The 24,024-nt window shown below is 42.7% G+C and overlaps 1 protein-coding gene across 6 annotated transcripts in view; it reads right to left on the minus strand.

Moving 5' to 3' along the window:
* Nucleotides 1-23,812, minus strand: part of MYO18A (myosin XVIIIA) — an 805,500-nt gene extending 781,688 nt beyond the window's left edge. For all 6 annotated transcript variants that reach the window (XM_069226228.1, XM_069226223.1, XM_069226221.1 and 3 more), the window contains exon 1: nucleotides 23,724-23,812. The gene's annotated coding sequence lies outside the window, so the exon portion shown is untranslated. The remainder of the gene's footprint in view (nucleotides 1-23,723) is intronic.
* Nucleotides 23,813-24,024: the final 212 nt, after the last annotated feature.

The following is a 24,024-nucleotide window of genomic DNA, read 5'->3' on the forward strand; positions in this document are numbered from 1 at the left end:
CAAAAGCGTGCTATAGTGCAGAAGGAGTGGTAATAAAGGAAAGCAAACTTACATTTACTTTGCCATGGAGAAGCCCACGTTACGTTGAAACATTGGGTCATCTACAACCTAGATGAGGCTTTCCCTGTGTAGTAAAATCCCACAAAAAGCTCTTTCAAGTCCCTACCTACCAACAGATGAAAGACTTTGTGATGGATGGCCACTTGAACCACTTTGGGTGGAATGCGGACCTGCTCAGAGTTGGATTGACTAAAACCATGCCCACTTCTCACTCTAAATTAGCAATCCATTATTCAATATACATTAGGGTCACCACTTGGCTGCTTCTGTAACCTAATTTTGCCAGATTGATTTTAATCCTCTCAGGGATCTGCATTCTTTCATCCACTTTTTGATCAGGTGGTTGTGGGCTTCGGTCAGCAAAATTTGGGAGCCATTGTCCCATGCTAAATGCTGAGCAGGCCAAAGAGCTGACAGCAAGAGTGCAGACTGCTGGAAAGACATACTATGCCCCCTCTTTAAGTGACCACTTGCCTGGGCATCTACACACTGTAAAAGCTTATGAGTCAAGTTAAACTCCAAGTTTCAGATGTCTCTCTCATGGCCTTAGCAGCATATATCTCCTGTGCTTTCTAGATGCAGACTCTACAAAGATTCTCCCAATCTCACCTTTGAGGAATTGCACAATGCAATTTCTGCAGCAATTGGTCTTTGCCCGGTTCATCCTAGCATCGACTATTTGAACAGTAATACATCTATCATTCATTGAATACAATTAGTACAAAACAGAGACACCAGTCTTATAAATGCCACCCTTCAGTACAGCAGTGCCACTCCACTGGTTGCTCGTCCTAGCCACATAAATCACCCACGGCACACCATAACATTTCATAGGCAACAGCATTAGCCCAAGGAGCTACTCATCTGCACATGGAACCCATACAACAATAAGAGAAGTCTCTTGCTTGACTACACAGTTTTGCGATCTTGTTAGGGTATGTGACCCTCCATAAATACCACAAAGCAATAAAAGAGATTGAAGGAGATACATTTTGGTTTCAAAACATACAAATGTTTACACTGTCAAATATGACAGACTAGAACAAAAGTTATGACGTTGCACGATCAGCATTAACAACAGGATTGGATCCTTTTCAGTTACCCCAGGAGCATTTCAGAAGTGTGTGAGATGCACTACTTAAAATTTCATAAAATTAAAAAGTGAGAAACAAAACATCTCATCATCAAGTATATTACTTTACCCCAATTTCCTCTTTTGTGAAAGAATAAACGTTTTTAAAACTGGATCTCTAACTTAATATGATGGCCAGGGTTGTACTTGATCTCTTCCTTAAGTAGAATGCGGTTAATACTGCTGCAGCATACGCTACCACCATGTATGCATAACAGGTCTGCTACAGTTGACTCAGCCACCTCTTTAAGGAGATGCTTGAGGGTATCTGAGGGAATGAAATATATTCTGGTAGACACTAAATACCTCTTTATTGGCTTGGTTATCATTCCAGCTTAGAAAAAGATAAATATTTACTTAATAAATAAAATGTACGTTTTTTTTTCCCCTTTTCAAGATTTTTATTCCCCATTTGCCAATACAGAAGTACTGTATTAACTTATAGACATAAATCCCAGTTTAATATGGCCCATGGACTGATTACCAAGTGCCCTTCATAGAGAAGTGCAGTCGTTCTCAGTGATGCCTACTGCACACTACTTTTAGTTCTGCTAATGCAGACTGATTGCAGCGGAAGAACCCACACACTTAGGATTTTGACGTGGATGGTTCACTTCTTCCTGAACCCGGGTTTATTCCAACCGCTTATTGCAATATAGATATCCTTCTCCCCCAAGGATATCACATCGCCAGCAAGAAGTACATGGATACAGTATTATTAAAATACTTTATAATGTATTTTCTATCAACTTTCATTAGTATAATTGTCCCATTTATCACGTTAACAGATTGCGTCACCTTCCTACTCGCCTAGTCAGTTACAGGCATACCCTAATACAACACATTTGATACTAATTTACCCAGCGTTGTGTTGGACCAGCTGACAATGCAGACAAAAAACAGTTTGAACATTTCTTTGGACCTTTAGGTACATTTTAAAAATCCAACCAGAGCTGAGCTGTCTCAGCATTTTCATGCCCTTTTCTAGGCAGCAGAAAGGAAGTGGGATCTGGGTACAAACTGCCCTCATTCTTCACTCATTATCATGCATCAGGTAATCCACACACCTAAACTACAAAACCGTTCTCTATCCCTGCCTCCAACCATTACTACCCTGACACAAACACTACAGATTAAATACCAAAAATACACATGGATCAAGTGCTTCACGCTTCGCGTACTGTCACCTCTACGCCACCAATCTAGAGGATAATACAACTTCCCAAAACCAACCCATTCCACATCTCCACCTCTAACCTTCCTACAAAAATGTCAGTCTTAGTTTGGCCTCCTTCATTTTCCCCCACCTCAACTAAATCAAACTACTACCCAACAATCACACTTACTTTCCACTACTCTCACACAACCCAACCTCACCATTACCTATTGAACCTACCCACATCGCCCGACACAAAACCAGAACTTGATTAAAGTGTAAGTACAATGCCATGATATGCTTACATACTGATTACAACCCGCAGCACCAGAGGGCCTTACCAACAGCAGAAGGGCACTATGCACGTAGCTAGAAAAAATAAGACTACAGTGTGTGGCAATATTAGATAAAGTTATCACCTGTCATGAAAAGGCGTTACTCATGAACATGTAAGAAGTAAGACTGCTTGGCTTACGCAAGTCAGTACATCTAATGGCAAATGCATACTCCTGACTAAGTGGATCTGGGTGTGGATGCCATGGGCGGGTGGCAGCCGTCACATTTTTTTGGCGTTACGCCTTATTCGCATCTGGCCTTTTCCATTCAATTGTAAAGTTTGGCGCAGAAACAACCAAGGGCTGGTACTGTACGTTTACATGGATGTGTGATGCTGGTCTCCTAGTGCAGCAGATTGCACGCGATTCTGGGTAGCCCAGAAAAACTTGCTTTTCGAGATCACGGGGCTTCAGTCGAAATGTACAGAATGGACTATTAAATACTGCAAAAAGTGGAATGCACATATAGAACAGTCCAATAGCACTGGTTTGGTGCTGCACTTTATCACTACTGTCTGCTTCCGACTATTCTGTAGTCATTTGGCGTTCAGTTGCAAGAGGTGGCGATGGTGCTGCTGCCCATTTTTAGGTTGAGGGTGCAAGCGCTCTGACATGCTGTAATCTATCTGTGGGCTTTCAACCACGCCCATCACTATCACTCATTCATGGGCTTGCCTTTCAAAAGTACTTCGTTATCATTGGTAAATGCTTTAAGTTTGTCCCTCCTTGGGACAGCTTTGTTACTGCCGTGGACATCGACCCAGTTACATGATAATTGCACGTTTGCCAATACTTTTGATTGTGAGTGAACTTCTTTTTCCTTGTGTGTCTCTAATTCACGCTCATAGCAGCCGTGCAACTTTGAATTGTGTTGATTATATCAGCTGTTTTACATTTCATTTTCAATTTATGTGACAAGAAAAGTCCAGTTAGGAATTTACAACATTAATAGCTCTTACTTGAGCAAACGCGAGATCCATTGCATTGCAAATGCTAGTTCAAGGTTGTGCTGCATATCGAATCTTAAAAACCCCTCAGCACAATGTCCATCACCAACAGTCAGGTAGAGGAAAACCTTTATTTCTTTGCAAGCCTCAGTAAAGTAGAGTAGAAGAGGAAAGAAGGATTTTTTTTTTAAAGGAAAGAAAGAGAGAAGTTAGCTGTTAATTCTTTTACTGGCATAGGTGGCCTCTCACTTCCCCAGGCCATCAGAAGCAAACAGCTTATGGAAGCAACCCAGGAGGTAGTTACATGTGTCTTTGTAAGGACCTGGATTTTTAATTTGGCGGAGGGGAGGGAGGGGGGTGGGAGTTGGACAACAGTCCACCTCAAGGAAAAAAGAAATCACAATCCTTGTCAGAGTGAACCACCAAAGTCACTAAACTAAACTGAGCTCAACCTACTGGTAGCCATGGCACAGAACAGACAGGCTCAAATTAGAGCACTGTGTAAAGTATTTATGCAGCAACAAAACAGTTATAAAGTTGAAATGCAACACAATAAAATCCCAAACCAAATCATGAAAATATAATAAAAGTTAATAAACAAAATGAGAACAATCCAATGCGGGGAATCTGAGGTATGAATTTTTAAGGCTTTAAGTAGGAATAGTAACAAGAAGCAAAAGTACTAATGATAGGCAATAGCTGCTGTAAACAAGGACCTACACGCAATTTGACATTGACTGTGATGGAGCGTGGGTCAGATACACCAACCAGGTTCATCCTCGTCAAAAAATTCATTTTCCGACTTTATCCATTAAGGCCCAATCCATCAAGGAGTACATTTCTAAAGTCCACCGGCATCTTAGGGGAGGCACTTGGAGACTCACAGGGTGTCAGACAGAGGTCAAACAGTAGTGACCATCCCGGGTCCAGTTGCCAATGGTCAGCTGGGTAGCTGCAGGAAAAGGTCCACTTATTTGTCCTTACTCCAAGAGAAAGTAGGTCTAGTTCTTCAGGGCTCTTTGCAGGTCGCAGACAACATGTTCAGCTTTACTCTGATCTTCCTCAGGTCAACAAGTGGTCTGGAGTAGGTGCCTGGAGGTGCCCTATTAATATCTTGCATGAGTTAGTGGGTGGGAGTGTCACTTGGGCACACCATAACCAATGGGGACAAAGCTCCTGCGGCCAATGCTACCCACACTTTTGGCACTTTCAAGGTGGTGAAAATGTTCAACCACAGTAAACTTGGGCTGGGGTGTGTGTGGGAAGTTCACTATGGGAATTCTAGTGCCCTCCCACATCTAACTAAAATCCAATTTCGGACAGTCATGGTACCCACAATAAACACAGAGACAAAAGTCTGGTAGAACAAAAGTATGGTTTTCCATTAAATAGACAATTGATTCACAAGAATTGTTTTGGCATCCTGTCTCCCTCCTTTCCAGTGTGCCCCTAGTGTTACATGTAAAACCCAGCAGACCTGTCAAGCAGGATTTGACACTGGAATGCCAACAAGCACTGACACAGCCAATAGGACTTGCTTTTTTATTTTTGTTTTGCATTCTATCTTACTATCGAACTGGATTCTACATATTAGAAAAAAGGTTGTAGTAATGTTTGTTGATAAACAGTTAATAGTTGTTTATGTTGTGATGCATGTTGAATTAATATTCCAGGGTTCCAAACTCGTAATTTGTACCTTATTTAATACAGCATTGCATTAGAGTATAGTAATGTGTAGTTAGTAGAGTGCCACTGCACCTGCTGCACCATTCAAATCATGCCCCTTTTATCTGCAAGAAGGTAACCGTAATTGTGACTGCCTGTTTAGAAGTAAAATATAGTAATATAGCAATATTAGGTGTTTAGAGGAGTTCTGACAACTTCTGGGCCAAGTGCCACTGCACCTGCTATACCATTCAAAACATGACCCTATTGCCTGCAAGGTAACTGCACATGTGACTGCCTATTTAATAGTAAAATGTAGTAATATTTGATGTTTTAGAGGTGCAATGACAACGTTTGGGCCTGGTGCCACTGCACCTGCTGCACCATTCAAATCATGACCCTAGAGCCTGCAAGAACTGCACATATGGCTGCCTGTTTAGTAGTACAATTTGGCAATAATCCGTGTTTAGAGGGGTTCTGAAACTACTTAGTAGTAAAACATAGCTATATTTGGAGTTTAGAAGAGTTCTGACAACTTTAGGGTCTGGTGCCACTGCACCTGTTGCACCATTCAAATCATGACCCCAGTGCCTGCAAGATAAGTACACTCATGACTGACTGTTTAGTTGTAAAATATAGCGCTGATCAGTGTTTAGTGGGATGACAAGCTTTTGGTCCCGGCACCATTGGACCTGCTGCACTATTGAAGTCATGACCCTAGTGCCTGCTAGATAACTGCATTTGTGTCTGCCTGTTTAGTAGTAAACTGTAGCAATCATCTGTATTTAGTGAGTACTTAGAGCTTTTTAACCCCAGTGCCAGTGCACTCCTTGACAGCGGGATAGAGGTGGGTGGTTCCTCATGTATGTACAACGCACTTGCATTTCCCAGCTGTGCTAAACTGATGAAGTGTTTTTCTGACGGAAAGTGTAGTGGTGCCTAACAGACACAGTCCACCCACAGAGAGCAGGGCGTGAAGCCACCAGCCTCGTTCCACATTTTTTTCCCAGCCTCGGGAGAAGCTTCAAGGGGCATGGGCAGCAGTTCCCCCAAAGAAGCTCACTTAAAGGCTGTTGCCCCTTGTGATTCCTGAATTAGGCTCACCCTATAGGAGGGACTGGAAAAGTCTCTCCTAGTCAGCACTACCTGGAACTGGGCTGGGGAATTAGATCTCCTGGTTAAGGGTCACCCTGGGAAGACACGAGGAAGCTTTACATAAAGGGTGTCTTATTTGGGATATCTGGAGCACGCTGTCCATTAAATGGGCTCTCTAGGACAGCTGCAGGGTCTCTGAGGATCTTAGGTGGGGTGCTAGGCATTCCCAAGGATCTCCTATTGAGGCACGTCCTGGGTGTCCTTGGAGGATGTTCTCCTGGTTAGAGCGCCACTGGGGATGACACTCCTCTGCAGTGAAAGCACCAATTTATGGGAGGGGCAAAGTGGGCCCCTTGCTGGTGATGAAGGTTATATTAGTAAGCCTTCCCAACTCTGGGGTGTCGCTTGGTGCCCCCTTCCTAAGAACTCACCTCATGGGCTGGACTGAAATGGATCCCAACACTTTGCTGCCTCTTCCGAAAGTGGCTGGCCTTCTCCGCCGCCTCCTCTCCTGAGATGACATCATCAGTCCATTGTCCTGGAGAACAGCCTGCATCCCAAGCACTAAGCCGGGCCGCCCGTGCTGTGGAACTAGCACATCTGGGAACATCCAAAGCCAGGCTGAAGCAATCTATCCATGAGTGAGGGGAGCCAGCCTTTAGTAATCAGCACCCAACAGAGCAGTGCACAGCATGAAAGACAGTACGATCCACCCCAGAGAGGATTCAATCCATACCCATGCAAAGTAATCTATCCTAGAGAATCATAGCCAGAAAGAATCAATTTATCATAAAAAGGGCCGGCGTAAAGCATTTTTAGGTCTCAATTGACACAGCGGTGTAAGGAGTGTTTATGTATTGAACAGAAAAAAAGACTTGACCAGGATAGCTAGAGAGAGGAGTTGGCTCACCCAATATGATAATTCGCCTGATTGGAGCATTTTGTTAGGCAAAGATGTGTCCACTGAAAAAGAGTGGTTGTATAACTCTTTGTCTTGCTGGAAAGGTCATGCTCAATTCGATAGGACTGAGCTGGCTATAGTGATAAGCTTCCCTTGTATGGAGAGCGGGCATGGAATGAAAAAAGCACCTCAGAAGCACGACACAAGTGGAAGGACACTGGTTTCCAGCCACTCAACACCAACCGGAAAGAGTACTTGGTCAAAACGCCAAGGAACAGACGAAGCCAATGAAGCCAAGGAACGAAGAGAGAAAGTGCAGCCAGATAATGTGTGAGGTTGCTGCTGACCAATGAGAAGCAAGAAAGGGAGAGTGACCAGGGAAGCCTACCAATGGTAAGTAATTGGAAGGCTGTGGGCGGACTGTGAGCCCATTGTTTTCCTAATACAAAATATTTCACCACAGTGTAAGCACTCTACAGGCAAAGTCTAAAAAGGATGCTCAAAGCCCCACCCTGTATATTCTGACAGGTTTAGGGGAAATCATCTTCGTCCATTCTGGTCAGCCTGTTTGAGCCTAGGACAACTTTTTTCACACCAACTCAAATGCTTATTGCTAGCTGGCAACAGTTGGAGATCAAATGCAAATTTAACCGCCAGGAACTTCAGGTAAGGAAAAGTTATCTTTCTAAATGTTACTTTTCCTTAAGATTCGTTAAAAATCCAACTTCACCAATGACATGGGTTTTTAATAAATGTTAAAGACAGCTAGCCCCATTCCCCAGATACAGTATTAGGATTTTAATCAGTACTCTGGTTCTCTACATAAAAAAGCTAGGTCTGCCACACTGAAAATACCTTTTGGGAGCTAGTCACTGTAAGGAGAAGTCAGCATTAAATTTCTACATGTCCTACTTTTAAATATCATGCATCTGGTCTTGTGGTGTGACAATGTCTACACAGGAGTAACTTATTAATATTTAAAAGGGAGATTCTGACCTGCCAAAAAGTGATATTTTGACAGGTCACATTGTAATTTTTACACTGCTACAATCAGGCTACAATGGTAAACCTGAAGCCATGGTTTAAACTGTCACTGAAGTGGATGGGACAACAGGTAATGTAGCCAGTTAGTGATATTTAACTTAAGTGCCCAGGTACATTCTGTACCATATACTAGGGACGTTTGCAAAAATAAAATTAACCAATTAGGAATATGCCAATTGGCCCATGTTTAAAAAGGGAGCACAGGCTCTTACTACTATTTAGCAGGGGTAAAGGGACATTGGGACATTTTTATTGGTTTGAGTTCAATAGTCTATCTTTGCACACTTTATGGCTTTCTCAATGATGGGAGTGTCAGTAGTCATTTTGTTCGGTCTGTATATTGCTCATTGATAGTTACTTTAGGTTTAGAAGGGCCATCCAGTGAAGAGAAAAACACTTATTCTTACCCAGTCCTGAATCAATAACAATCATCAGCAGTAGGCATTCTAGAATGTTCCCTTTGTTGATGATGCATGCTTAGCTTCAGAGAGTTAATGTGACATCATTTACAAGCTGTACCCTCTATAGAGTATCAGTGTTTAGATGCCCGAGTTTGAACAACCAATGTGGTGTGTGCTTTTAGCCGAGCGAGCCATAGGGCTATGTTATTTGTCTTGCTCCACAAAGTAAATGGCTGTCCAAAACCTAATGGCTTGGGTTGAGTTCAAGGACAGACTGGCCATTCCACCACTTTCTCCACATTTTAGTTGTAGTGTGACACTATTTTGAACACTGTTTTCTTGGGTTGATTTTGGTTTTAAATGCACATCCTCTGACCATATTTGTGGCTCTTCTAAGGTGTTGTGTCCAAGTTGGAACATGGGGACAACCCAATGTTTTCTGTTATATCTGTGTGCACTGGTAAGTGTGAGGAACATTAAGTTAGCAACAATATACCTTTGGTGCCAGGTTGAGAGTCTGATGCTGCAGCAAGACTCGCCTAAAATATATGAATGTTGGGTGTTTGAGGAGTGGGTTGTAGAGTTGGGAAGCACCAATCAGCCAAATTGTATTTGACACTTTAACATAGATTTCACAATCAGAGATTGGCACCTTTAAAATATTTAACAATCATGGATCGGTATTTCACAAAGCTATTTAATTATCACATACCAGCACCTTTACAAGGTGTCCAAAAAAACAAAATATCGAGAATTACTACCATCTCACCAGCCAAGAATGCAGTGGGTCACAGGTAGGCCATTGTAGGTGTGCAACTAGCAGGAAGGGAAAGAATAGAAGAAAAGAGAGTTCTTGCAGGTGCAAGAAAGGATTAAGAGGGAACAGCAGAGGAAAGTAGGCAGAAATCAGGATAAGGTGGGATGCTGAGAGGAAAACATGCCTGACAGAGTTAAAAATCATAGGTCCCTGTTCCAGGGATCCCAAGGTCAGGCTTATAACCCTCCTTATTGCTTCATTACAATGTCACAGTAACATCTCTCATGCAAGTTTTTTCCTAATTGATTCAATCAACTGTGGCTCTACAGCTGAAAAGAAAGCAGAAGTATAAGAGTTATGGTGTATTGATGATTTGTTCTCTTAGTGCCCTAGATGCTCTGCGGAAATAGGTATCAGTGTTTTCAGGGAGCTCTGCAGAATTCTCTACAGGAAGCTGCCAGTTTTCGTATGGCTTCTTTATAATCGCATCTATAATTTGAGGACTGATAACACTGTGCAGATACCGGACAGGAAGGAATTTATGGTATTGGTTCCCTGTACAATATTGTAGGGTGAACTAGAGATTCATAGTTAGGTGAATAGGAATCCTTGGCCCTGATGAATGCCCAAGACCCTTAGGGGCTTTAAAAATGGGCAGAAACAAGTTGGCTTGAACAGGTGACACAAAAAATTATCATCATAGGTTAACTGTATGCTTTTAACAATACCTATGTTCCCCATTATTAAAGGGAAATACCAGGGGTAAACACAAGGTATTGTTATGTGTCTGGATCCCGGTCTTTTTATCCAGAAAATATTTATCAAGAACTCCAATCTGATTAAAAGGAGACAGACGGTTGAGTCTGCCCTGGTGGCATTGATCCTACCCAAGTGGGGGAATAGAAGCATGACACTATTATGTGTGTGAGGCTTCTACTTCTGTAAATGGAAATGACCTTAGTGAGGCTGTGTGATTTTAGGAATTAACCTCAGTAGGTGTTCCGGTGTGAAGGAACTGAGAAGGTACCTTCCCTATAGAAGCAGTCATATTCTTGTGTGATATGTCTAGAACATGGGTGTTGTGACTGCTCGTTTACACTCCCCTCCTCTCCAACTGTTGTGTTTTGAGTTCTTAAGGAAATGACTAAAATGCAAGCTTTAATCCTGGGGAGGCTAGTGAATATAATGTCACTCTGAAAGTTTCTCTGCTACTTCTTAAGATCTGGTTTATCAAAGAAGAGTTATGGTACACTCTCTAAAAGCCAGCTGACGAGATGAATGACAAAGCTCCTTCTAAATTAATATCTTTTAACCACAAGTCTCCACATATGCCTCAAAATTATTTTATGTGCCGTTCTTTCCTCTGACTGTGCCACAAGACAGTGGAAAATACGGTGGATGCAACTTGTTCAAAGTGCACTTCCCTGGGAGGTGGGGAACAAAAATGAGTTCTGTGTTAGATTACTAACAAACAGCATAGCTAAAAAAACAAAATCCACCTTTACTTTACACACTGGGTAAAACCAATGCACAGCCTCAAATGTAGAGCAGTAAGCGTGTAGGAATGGAACAGATGTATACGAGCACTGTGCACACTAGTTTGAAACACAAACATACACAAATTGAGAAACCAGCCAGGGTGTATATATAAGAAAAGATTTGTGTGGTCAGACCTTTTGGTGACAATTACTAATGTACGTGTGCTCTTGTGTGCACCCTTTGGAGTGATACAGATAGTCATGGTAGTAGAAGGCACCACTTTTAAGTGTGAAGGCTCGCAATTGGACGTCTTATGCTCCTTTCACCTTTTAGTTGTGTGGCAATAAGGAGTCTTGCATTGCTGGAGGTTACCATTAGTAATGAATACTGCACAATCGTTGATGTTCAATTTCAGAAAGTTTATCAACACCCACTTCTTAATTAGAAGGCAGTGCTAGCACGCTGGAGTGAAGTGAATGCATGTGCTACGAAGAATGGTACTGGTGTTTCTTGACCTATCTTAATTGAGAAATCGCATGGGGACGACTTTAGGATATATGGGGAAAATCATATTCAACAGACTCAACGGAAGGGAAAAGGAACTTTTCTGCATGTTACATACTTTTTAAAAACAGTATTAGTAATTTGCACCGGGACATATGCCTGGCAGACAGCCAATCTGCTTATCATGATTAGGTGGTGTTTGGTATATCCTGCAGTGGGGTGGTGAAGGGGGGGTTTGCTGGGTGCTGGAACCAGAATATAATTGTCAGAATATTACTTGCCATAGGTATTCTGCCAAGCAATCTGTATCCAATGGGACGACCAGTTTTATAAATAATATTTAGGACACTATACTTATGTCGGACAAGATCTCTGAGATACAGCTTTTGGGGGGCATAAAGTTTAAAGTAGAAAGGCTTACGCCTATTTTTAGAGGAGAGAATATTTACTAGGGTAGACTGACCAGAAAACCTCATAAAAGTCCACCTTGCTCATTATAGCTACGTTGATGACAACTTTGACTCCATGAAGGGGGCGATCGGGTGTATTTTCTGAATTTTAAGGAACCTAAAACCTGGCTGCAGTGGCAGCCATCCTAACCATATACCATAACTGAAAAGTACCAGGAGATTTTAGGACCTAAAGATAAAAAAATTAGGGAGTTGTTTATTTAAAGGAGTTTAGCAAGTGAAAGCGCAGAGTCAATATTGTGACGAGAGAGGCGGAAAAGTGAGATTGGAAAAAAAGGAAAGAGGAGAGAGAGAGAAAAGAGAGGAAAGAGAAGAGAGGGGAGATGGGAGACAGTAGAGAGAATCATCTGCCTAGAGGCGGCAGGAATGAGAAGCACAAAGAGGCCACGAAACAGGTGGTGCACATGAAGAAGAGAACAGGGACACCTGAGGCAGGACCTCAGTAAAGGCGAATTAAGAAGGAACCATTGACAGCACAGACAAGACCCTCAGTGCAGAGTTGTATAAACACTAATATTAACACTTATTGGTACCACTGGAAACATTCAACGTGACAATGCACCATAGAATTGTGAGGCACTGCAAGATTTGAAATAACAGCGTTCTGAATACAATTTGTCCTGCTAATATACAAAGAAACAAGTATTCTGATACGCCCAGAACAAAGCAGGCTCTTTCCTGCCACTCCCCGACTGCTGATGGAGGCCGTCTGTGCCACTTTGAGTCGTCTGAGGCTATTCCTCACTCACCGTCGTTACCTGCTCGATAAATGGCAGCAGATGCGCGTGCGTGCTGGCAAACACCAAACTCAGATGCGACAAAGGCGGGAAAGATCTTTCCACGGAGCCGAGGAGCCAGGCAGAAGGGCACAACACATTAAGAAGAAAAACCCAGGAGCAGGTGACCACACAGTGTTTTATATCATTTCCCAGAGAGTAAAACATACTGTGCTCGTTTGAAAGAAAATGCTGTTTCGAATTTTATCCTGTTTTATCTTAACCAGCCCAATTACCCTCTTATTCTCTGTGGGGCAACAGGTTGACCCCACTTCCTTCTCCTCGATGCATAAAAGGTCAATAGAGAATCTGAGAGCTTCTAGACGGATATATTTGCCCAAATAATTGGTGCTCTGGGAAGAAGAGGCGCTATGCAAGATATGTACCAGCTCCACTTTGGCATTCCTCTGTGCTTGCAAAAAAGAGAGAATGCAGAGCGAGAGGGTGCGATAGGGAATCCATCCAGTACTTCTATCTTGAACCCGCAGAGGTGGGGGTAACACATCACATGACGTGTGTAATGTAGAGCACCCATCACCCCAACCGGTTTCTATGCAACTAACTCGTGGTACTCATTTAATACCCTTCAGGAAGAAGAAAGGCTAAAAGGACAAACCGGAAATTCGAGCCTGTGGCCACGAGGTCACGGTCAGATCCTAGCATGAGGCCCTAGACAGGGCGAGTGGAGTAGGAAGGGGGTCAGAACCCTCCCTCTCTTCTCATCAGGAGGGATTGCCAATGGCAGCCCTCCCGGAACAGCTCCACGCCACTGGCTCTGGGATACGCACCAAACAGGGTTTTCTGGTAATTACTGGCACTCATTTCCAGAGTCCCTTCACCCCTTTGAAGTACTTGCACCATTTCAAGAGCTGGAATTCCACTTTCAAAGGTGCAAACTTCTGCTCCGGGGAGTTAACAGCAACACACAACAAAGGCCAAGGCAGTAAACACAGCAGAACCCGCCTTGAAACCAGTCTGGAGGGGATGGCCTCTGGGGTGGCTCAGCAGACGTCTGCCGACCCTGTTTGTATGCCAAGGCACTTAACAAGCTTGTCTGACCCTGCTCTCACCTAGGTGGAACCGCCATTAACAAAAGTTGGCACTATTAAAACGTACCCTGCCTATGACAAGACAATACCTGCAGCAAAGGACATCCAAGGCTAACTCTCCCCTAAGCAAAGGAGGCTGGCTGCAAGAGGAGAACACAAGAGAAACAGTAATAAAATCAAAGTGGCAGGGAAAGAAAATAAACCAAAGTGTGCGCCAAACATTGACACAAGGATACAATGTGACGCCTGCTGCTTAAAACAATACAAAAAGAAAACAGTAAACTTGTTCACGGGCCTGTAATTCAAAACCAAGCTCCTTTGTCAAATTGCTTTTAAGAACGAACACGATTACAGTTAAAAGCAGGACTCGCTCTAACCTTCATATTATGGATTTTGCAGCATCCGCCCAAGGTAAGTTAAGGCATGAGTTTGTTGTTGAAGCTCTCCTATAAGTTTCAAGCTTCATGTTTAGATGCGTAATTTACTCACAGCATGACCATAACACGATGCCCCACTAAAGTGGCACAGCTTCTATTCAATTAACGAGAATGTAACACTGTCACCCGTTGTTTAGGTTTTCAAAAGCAGATAAACCCCCCACATCAGCGTCCAGTGAGGTGTCCATAAGGTTCTAGAACATCATAGGTTTGTTCCACAAACATGGTGGGGTTGTTGTACCACAATGATCCTCTTGGGCACGGTTAAACACCTTTAAGTCGGCTACTCTTTTACCTCTCTGCAATGATGCGAGCACTACTCCAGAGTTAGACCCTGCGATGATGAGAACTGATCTCCTTCACAAGGCCCTGCCTGCAATGACCAGATTTAACTTCTTTGCAGAGTCAGGCTCCGCAACCACAAGAACAAACCTCAATCCTGAGCTCGACCTTGTAATGACAAGAACATTCTCTTTACTGAGCGACGATGCTACGATGACAAGAAAGAACCTCTTTCCTGAGTTAGATGTTGTAATGATGAGAACAACCTAATTCCTGAATCAGATCCCACGTTGACGAGAACAAACCTCGTTCCAGAATTAGATCCCATGATGATGAGAACGAACCTCACTCTTAAATTAGACCCTGTAATTACTAGAACAAACTTGAGTCCTACATCAGAATCTGCAGGAACAAGAATTAACCTCATTCCTGAGTTAGGCCTTGTGACGAGGAGAACAGGCCTGATTCCGGAGTCAGTTTTTGCAAGGACAAGATTGAAGCTCGTTCCTGAGATTTACCATTTGATGAAGACAACAAACCCCAGTCCTCATTTCCTGCAGTGCAAACAGCAGAAGAGCGGTTCCTTTCAGTTCTTCTACAACCTGTGCATTTGTGGAGACAGGACCCTTTCCTCGGACTACTGCCCCAGGACCATCAACAGTGTTTAATCTGAATCACAGCACAGCGGGCTGTTACCGATTTGTGACGTTTTGGCTCGCTGCTGCTACCACAATTAAGGTGGTGCAAGAAGGTAGATGAATCCTATTGTACACCCCAAACCTTTCCAAAAAACAACAGAATGATGGACGGTGGTTTACGTGCTAATGGCAAAAAAAGATTATGAACTGCATGTGATGGTAACTTATAAGTGCAGCACAAAAATGTGTGGTCTACTTTGGGGTAGATATACATTTAAGAAATTCATGTTTCTTTACACAGTGCAATTCATTACAATTAGGAGACAATAGCACGCCACTGGTTCAAAAGAACAAGTAATACAATTAAGAAACTGTCCTCTGGTTTCCAAGCCATGGCTGTTAGTAAGCATCGAGGCTTAGGAAACAGACAGACCAGCATCTTACAAAACCTGTGGAATCGAATTTGGAAGAAACATGATGCCATTTAAAGTGCTACATTCAGCAATGGCAAGCATCACATCTGCGTTTGTGGCACTAAGCAGACCCTCAACTTGTGTAGGGGTTCCCCTGCCATCACCTACTTATTATACATCCATTCATCCATCAACCCTTTACTCACAGAGCTGGGGTCAGCCAACAGGTGCTCTCTCACCTCAGCTAGTCACCTACTCATTCGCTCTCAAGGCCAAGGCTACTCGAGAAGAGATAGCGATACCCCAATTCCAGGAATAAAGTGTTTAAAAAAATAAAATAAAAAAAAAGAAGAAGGAGTATGAGCACTGATGAGTTAGTTAAATCGCGGAGGAGACAAAGATTTCAACGCTTAATTAGAGAATGTGAACCAGAGCATAAAGATGAAAATCCAATGCACTCAGAAAGAGCTTTGGCAACGTGTGACTTTTGACCTTTCATCGGTTTGTAATGTTTTTCATCAGGTTCTGTCGTAGTGGATTTGAGGAAGCAAATGACAGTGTCATCCCCGGCATGGATAATGGTCCTCATTTTACCCAGTCGGGAGTAGCCTACATAGCAGACTTTGGGTGAGTAACTAGTTATTGACAGAATAATTCAGAATTGTATAAAGGAGCCATTTTTATCTAACATTGGGGATGAGGTCTACAAACTGTTCTGTTCAAATGCACTGTGGTCCCCCATATGGATAGTTTCCCTACACCACATCAGCAAGAGTGTGTGCTAAAATAGAGGAACCTGTATATCTGAAATCCCTGTTATCAGGAGGAGATACAATAATGTTACCTAAATGGCAGGGCCGTTCTTCCTCTTTGTGTGTCCGTGGTATGACTCAGTTGCCATAGTTCCCAGTCAAGGTTATTAGTCAGCATGAACCTGCTCACATCCAAAGCGGGCTTCTTGTGTTTTTGTACCCTGTGTCACTTCTCTGCATCATGCATTAGAAAGAGGTTGATGGGTAATCTGGGTTGGAGCTGAAGTCAACATCCTGCAACATCTGCCAGCTCAGGAAAACGCAGTGAATTCAGATGAGTTCATAGTTAGCTAATACTAGAACTTTTAAAACAAAGCTCAATCTGCGATTGAAGCTTGGCAGGTGCTCAGGTTGCCACCAGAACACCTTATATACTGGATTCCCTTGCCCAGTGCAACAGAAAATATGGCCTTCACCTGCTCTGTGGAACATGGGTGCTGGTACTCCTCATGAAGTGAAATAACTCTGTGGTCAATTTTCCATCCGCTTCTGCAAAGCAGGGAAAAAGATCTGACTGAGCTGCTAAAAAAAACTGTCTGGATAGACTGAAGCACACAGAGAACACTGCACCGGTCTGTAGTCCAGGACCATCTGTCTTCATACTGTGGACACAGTATTAACAAGCATTTTCAATGCAATGGGTCTCGCATTTGCTCGAGTTGGAGCTATTAGCGCTGTAAAGAAAAAAAACGCAGCGCAATCGCGCTGCGTGGAAAATAAACAGATAAAGTAGTCCGGACCCTAGGCTGAAAACATCGAGCCTCGCATGTTTTTAGTAGTTTGCCGGTGCTGTGTAGGTGAGGTAAACGCCGGAAAAGGCATGACGTATGCATGCCTTTCACAAATGAAAGCAAGAGGATTTTAAAAGGCAAGCCCACGAACCAATGTAAGTGACATGGCGTGGTTTGAAGCCCAAAGAGAGATTACTGAATGGACGGATCGCTTTGCGCTCGCCCATAAAAAGGAAGAAGCAATGGATCCAGGAGTGCGGACAGAACTTCCAATATGAATAAAGACATGCACTATGGAGGCCTGCTACCCCCACCACCACCACAATAATCTTAGGTATCCTCCATTGGAATCCCCATACCCTGAACCACAGTCCTGCACCTGCCCCTTTCCCACTGGATGTGGAGCCTTGGAGCCACAATCCTAGCTGGTGGGCTACGAATGGCTCCAGATAATTATGAGGTGCCATAACAGACTTACAGTGTAAACAATCCAAGGCCGGTGACCTCCACTAAACCCTGAACCCAAAAATTATTGGTCTTCCTTTTAGTAAAGGTTTCCTACTTCGTGACACTCCCCAAAAAGAGCCCAAAGTTTTTAAGGATATTTTGACCAGTTTTCGGAAGATACTGGGGAAATTAGACAGCATATTATATAGTTAACAGCAAATTTTGTGACACATGCTATGGCTGTATGATCCCGCCATTTTTACATTTTTAACACACATTGAAACAAAATGATCTCAATTCTATAAAATCACGCAGATTTTTAAGAAAGAAAAGTACACACGTTCAGCATACCCAATTAATTATATTTACCAACTATTTCTAATTGTATCTTTTTTGGGAAGTACAAAAGCACAATTTTATAACATATGGTGCCAGAATATCATTGTCAATATAACTTCTGACATAAGCATAAGCACCATGTCCAAAACAGTTTGCAAAAAATTACCACACTGGAGTTAACACTAGAAAATGTACACCTTAAGGGATGATATATTTGTAAAAGATAGCTGGGGTACAAAATTTATGTCAGACGATATACCTGCAGATGAAATTCTCATATACAAAGTTTCATTAACACAGTCCTTAAAACCTCGATGTACTATAAATTGTTTAAAACATCTGCAATGTTGCCGAAAACAAGGATAAACGTATACACTTTTTGAAACAAACGGTGTTCCTTGTTTATACTGTGCATCCCAGAGAAGCTGTGGAGTCTGTCCTCAATATCAGATTTACATTGTGTTTATATTAAAAAGCCTCTGAAAGGACCTTTCCAGTGCAACAAGCCCAAAAGAAAAACACTTCATGTTTTAGTAGATATGTGACTCACATGGGGGATCTTTTTGATTCAAGCTATTGGAAAGTGAAAAAGAGATGGAACATGTTTGAAATTCTTCTAAACTCTACGTGCCCTTTTGAAATAACTGCTGCTTCCAAACAGAGCATGTGCAGTTAACAAGAATGTGTTTGAATAATGTAAAAATAACAATAGGAAAGAAGGAATCGTTCTATCCAAATTGTGTGAGTTACATTTAAGCAATGGAAGATTTGCTACAGAGAACCCTCCGGAGCCTATCATTAGTCGAAGTTGACACAATCTTTGCAAATTTTAGGCCGCTACTTAAAAGTTCAAACACCACATCAAACGCAAAAGGTGACCGGTTAACTTTTTCAAAGCATCATGTGGAACATTAACTTTTTATCTGTTTCAGTTAGAAATGTTTTTGTTAAAATCTGTAAATTATGCATGAGATGGACGATGTGACAAGTGCAAAATAGTCTACATACAAAAGATTGCGGAATTGTGACTTCCCAGTTCCCTGAATTATAATTTGGTGTGATATGTCAAGAGTAAGATTCAGAAGTAAACTATCTAACAGTTATTCATCATGGATCAACAATCTTTTTCAGTGTCAGTCTCGAGAACTTTAGGGAGTATTAAAAAAGTGGTGGTCTTGAAGCAGATGTTTCACTGCATATTCTTTCTTTAAAATACATGATACAGTGCAGACCTTGCTAAAATGGGCAGATGCTTTACAGAGAACATTAAGACAGCAGGAGTAGCTCAAACAGAGTTGCTGAACACGGCTGACACCAGATTACAGAAACCAGGAAATGCATATCGTGGGTGTTTGGACAACACACAGTACGGTTGGTTTTAAAGGGACGTTATTCATACATACCCACAATTGCATGGATTTATATTACATATATTTACAAGCTAGGCATAAAAATAAAGAGATCTGCTCAAGATCATACAATTTTGATCAACTGCCGAATCCTAGATTAGAACCTAGTTCTCCATGGTTCTAAAGTCAGAAAATCAGTATCACATTTCACGTGTTAGCTAGATAGGGATGGCAATAGTTAGAGAGGGCCCAGCAGAAGAATGAGTGTCCACAGAATGAAAGCAAGAGAGGTGGTGACATCACGTGGATGATGGAACAGTCTAAGGGCCAATGAAAGGAGAGATGGAAAATAAAGAAACTAAAAACACTCGTGGTGACTTCTACAGGTTGACAACCTTAGTTAATGGATGACAATTGCCTTCAACATTATAACCAAGATTATACAGAAAACAACACAGTCTAGAGCAGGTCCTGGGACACTTGATGTGAAAGCTCCAACTTCAATGACAACAGAAGCTGATTTCACAATATAGAGGCAAAGGTTAAAGAAGCTCGACCTCCAAGTTTCCCCATATTGAGACATGACAGCCTGTAGAAGGTCCTTTTCTAAAAATTATAAAATTCTATTTCATTAAAGAGGATAAATTCCTGGAAGTGCTGGGGAGCTAGCGTGTGAGTGGCTTTACGGAGTAAATACACATGTTGAATGGAATCCTGGCCCCCATCTATCTGCCTGTGCAGCCTGCATCTGGAGGTGGAGACATGGTCACAACTATAATAAACTCCTCGATTTTGAACTATATATATATATCCCAAATTAAAGACTGTTAGAATAGTACAATCTGCACTGGTAAATAACCCTGCCACTATCTGTTTGAGATTAGCTGGATAAGGCAAATGGTTATATAATCTATACAGATGGAAGTGAATATTTTTAATAATACATACAATTTCTGTCTCAATAGATACATGCATGACTAGAAAATCTTCAAAATTCTTCTGTGTCAGTGTGACATTTTAGCAATCAAAATGAGGTATTCGACCATAAATCTGCAAATGGTTGCGACAGCTTCTGCTGCTAAAACAGGATGACTTTGGTTTTGGCTCCTTTCAGCTGCATCCCGCTTAGGCACATATGGGATTCGATCCCCAAAGAGCCAATACAAAGATTAGCGGATTGATGAGGAGATCCATATGGATTGTCTAGAATGTGGTAGCAATCCCTGTGCAATTGAAAAATGGGACCCCTTTTCTCTATCAGTGACAAAGGTATTTAATAAAGTGAGGGGGGGAGGGAAGCGGCTTCTTTTGTGCCACGCCCTGATTTAAAGGCACGGAATGGACCCAGACAAACTGTCATGGTCAGGACCTCAAACAAGAGACAAAGTTACTGGTTTACCTTTAGTACACTGGACTGCCTAATGCGACTCCTGTAAAAGAGTAACCTATGGTAGTTAAAACGACTGAGAGGGTTGATAACATCAGCATGGCTATGTTGCTCTGTGGGTGAACTTTGAAATATTATCTGGAACATCGAGGAGTGCCATCTCTGAGATGTGAGGGAGATGATAACCAGGGCACTAGTTATGTAGTGCTCCTAGCTCATACAGAGTGCCTGCGATTATTTGGTTACAAATTGTTTTTATTAACGTGCTAACCACTGGGACCTGTGCTACATTTCTATAACTGTTTGAACCATATGGTGTTATTCCCACTTTCTTTTTTTTTTTTTTTTACTAAAGGAGTAGTGATTGTTTATTTTAGGACAATGGACCAACATCACACAAGATGGCACTGACAGGTGAGAGAAGTGATGTCAAACAGAGGGGCAAACATCAGTACAGGTGAGGAAAAGGAGAGCGTTGAGCACGGAATGTAAAAGGCAGTGACAGGAAAGAAAATGCCAGTGGCAGAAGAAAGGAGACAGTATCATCAGATGGGGCCTCAACGGGAGAGAAGGGCAGTGATAACAGGGAGAGAAGGGCAGTGATAACAGGGAGAGAAGGGCAGTGACAACAAAGAGATGGGCAGCTACAGAGAGAGAGGTATGCAGAGAAATGAGAGAGAAGCTATGACCTGCAGGTATACCAGGCAGCAGGAGCCACTCAAGGAAATTGACTAGTATACCCACAGCTAACAAACCAGACAATATTTTAAATTGGACACTACACTTCAGGTTAACACCACGGATCGCTGTTCTCACTTACAAAAAGTAAACCATATGAGGATCCACGTTTTCAATCCAAGTGGCAAAACCTGGGCACTCCCTGACAGTCAAAATAGGAAGTAGTCAGGAACATTTGAAATTCAGAAGAAAGGTGAAAAAGTGGCCGTTTCTGAAATAAGTCCTAGTTTATTAATGCCAATATATAGCTTGGGACAAATGTTTATTGTCGCTCTACCTATGGTCGGTGGCAGTCCGACACCTCCAAGCCCAGATGCACACACCATGAAGATAAATGCAAGCATGCATCTAGGACTCACTGAGCAGCCAGAACTCCATACCAAGGCCACTTAACGAACTTCGCCACATATAAGAGCAACTAACCAACTGAACCTTCTTGAAACTATAACACCTGCTTCAATCATCCTAACACTTCATGCACCCACTCACTAAAACACTCAATAATAAGTAAACTGGTACTTAGGAGTTGAGAGACGCCTCTGTCACCAGGAAAATGGAGGATTATAACATAGTTAATTCCCTGCAGAACTGGATCTAGAGTAAATATTTCCTATCTCTTCTGCTAACATAAGTACAACCACATAACACTAGTTGGCTGGGTACTGACAGCAGCTTAAGTCTATTGTTATCAACTGGTGAAATGAAAAAGTCTAACAGAGTCCTTCCATGAAGATCCCAATCATGCTAAATGTTCCCTGTCTGTACTATAAATCATATGTAGGATGATCATAACATGAGTCATCCAGGTGGATCCGACCCACCGCTTTGAGCCATCACATATCTGCTGCAGCTAGAGCTTTAAGGGACTGATGGAAAATTGGTAACTCCCATGGATCTGCTGACCAAACCAGGTTCATAGGCAAGTCTAGCTTTCACACCAGTCACCCACATTATTGCTAAGCGGTGCATCCCACAACAAGATAAGAGCTCCTCTCTGGTCGCTCACACATGACAGTAAAACGCTTCCCACCCAGGCTCATAACTAAGCTAACATTTTTCCAACCACTCATTCACGCACGTTCAAGCTTGCTGCTAGTCTGGGAAGGCGCTGCAGTGCTGCACTTCGGTGTATGAAGTGGCATATAAATGCCATCAATCTCTAAGAAGGGACACTGAAGTAGCACAGGAAGTGAATTCAGGGTGATAGAAGCAGTTGTGCATTGGAGACCCTCTAACTGACCAGCTGAAGCAGCGATTCCCCACCTTTTGGCCTCTGTGGACCCGGGGACCCCCACTGAATCGTTACTGGAATCCAGGGACCTCACACTGACTCATTACTGAAAGCTGGGGACATAATCTGTTAAAATTATTACATTTTCAAAGCAGCTGCGGACCCCCAAGGGACCCCGGACCAAAGGTTGGGAACCACTGGGTTAAAGCATATGGTGGGGTGCTGGGAATAGTTTCGTTGCTAGTGACTGAAGTGCACAAACATGAGATGTTTCTTTCTTATTCAGCAGCACTGTGTCAAAGTTAAACAAGGAGACTGCTCAGACTGAGTCAGTTTCTCCACAAAATGCTGGGCGCTACACCAGAAAGTCTAATCGAGCTCCCGGTATGGAGAGGTTCACGGAACTAAAAGCTGCAGGGATGTAATGTAGTCCTTCATGCTAATGAGGGGTAGCACCAGAAGGGCCTTCTTGTGAACTGTGAAGTGCAGAAGAGGCTCCTGAGGTGTCGAGGCGAATATAATAAGCCTCAGATCTGAGGGGTGCAAATGTGTTTTTTCTCAAGAGTCTGAGTTGTGGGTTGGCTTCTTGCAGCATAGTGACATACGCCATCATAGCTCTGTGGTCAAAGTGTTGACATGTAAATGATGTGCACATGTGAGACTTAGGTAGATGGAACTCATGATTAGGCTGGGGCCAATGGCAATGTATCGGGCTTGAAAAGGAAGCAATGTACAAGATATGAGAAAGAGTAGGAAATAAAAGGAAAGAGTGTATGACTGAAGAGAAAAGGAACAGAAGAATAAAAAAAGCAGAAGAGAGCAAGAACACATTGGCGAAGAAATGAAGCAACAAAGGGAAAATAAATAAGTGAGAAGCGCTAGTAAAGAAGGTGGTATATGATAGTGGAGCCGACGGAAAATAAGGGCATTATGAAGAGAACTGAACGGCAAGGAGAACATGCAGATATGACAGAACAAACAAAAGCTAACAGTGGAGAGAAGAAACGTAACCGAGCACACCGGACAGTGTGTACATACAATTCCCCACCGTATGCGACCTTTCAGTAAAAAATGCAATCACAGCTGCAGCCAAGCGCAGCACACACGCCAGCCCTCCTCAATCATAGATTACCGAACCCAAGACTTACCTCCCTTCTCCCGGTCATAAAAATCCGATTGCCTCTGCTTTGCTATTGACCACACAGTACTTCAAAACTGAAGGCAAGGCCAGCCAATGGCAATGCTAGTTTATACTGACTGACGCGCTGGAAGGCTGTACTAGGAGGGGCCGGGTGACAGACCCTCCCCTTAAAACCTCCCATTGGATAGAAAGGAGAAAGACCGGCCTGGAAAAGATGACACGGCTCTGGAAGTGTTCGCCCTGCTCTCCTGGAAGTGACCGCCCACGTTGTCCGGAAGTTGTCGCCCCAGTAGCAAGTGGATCGCTAC

The sequence above is a fragment of the Pleurodeles waltl genome, chromosome 3_1, assembly GCF_031143425.1.
Source record: "Pleurodeles waltl isolate 20211129_DDA chromosome 3_1, aPleWal1.hap1.20221129, whole genome shotgun sequence".
NCBI classification, from domain to species: domain Eukaryota; kingdom Metazoa; phylum Chordata; class Amphibia; order Caudata; family Salamandridae; genus Pleurodeles; species Pleurodeles waltl.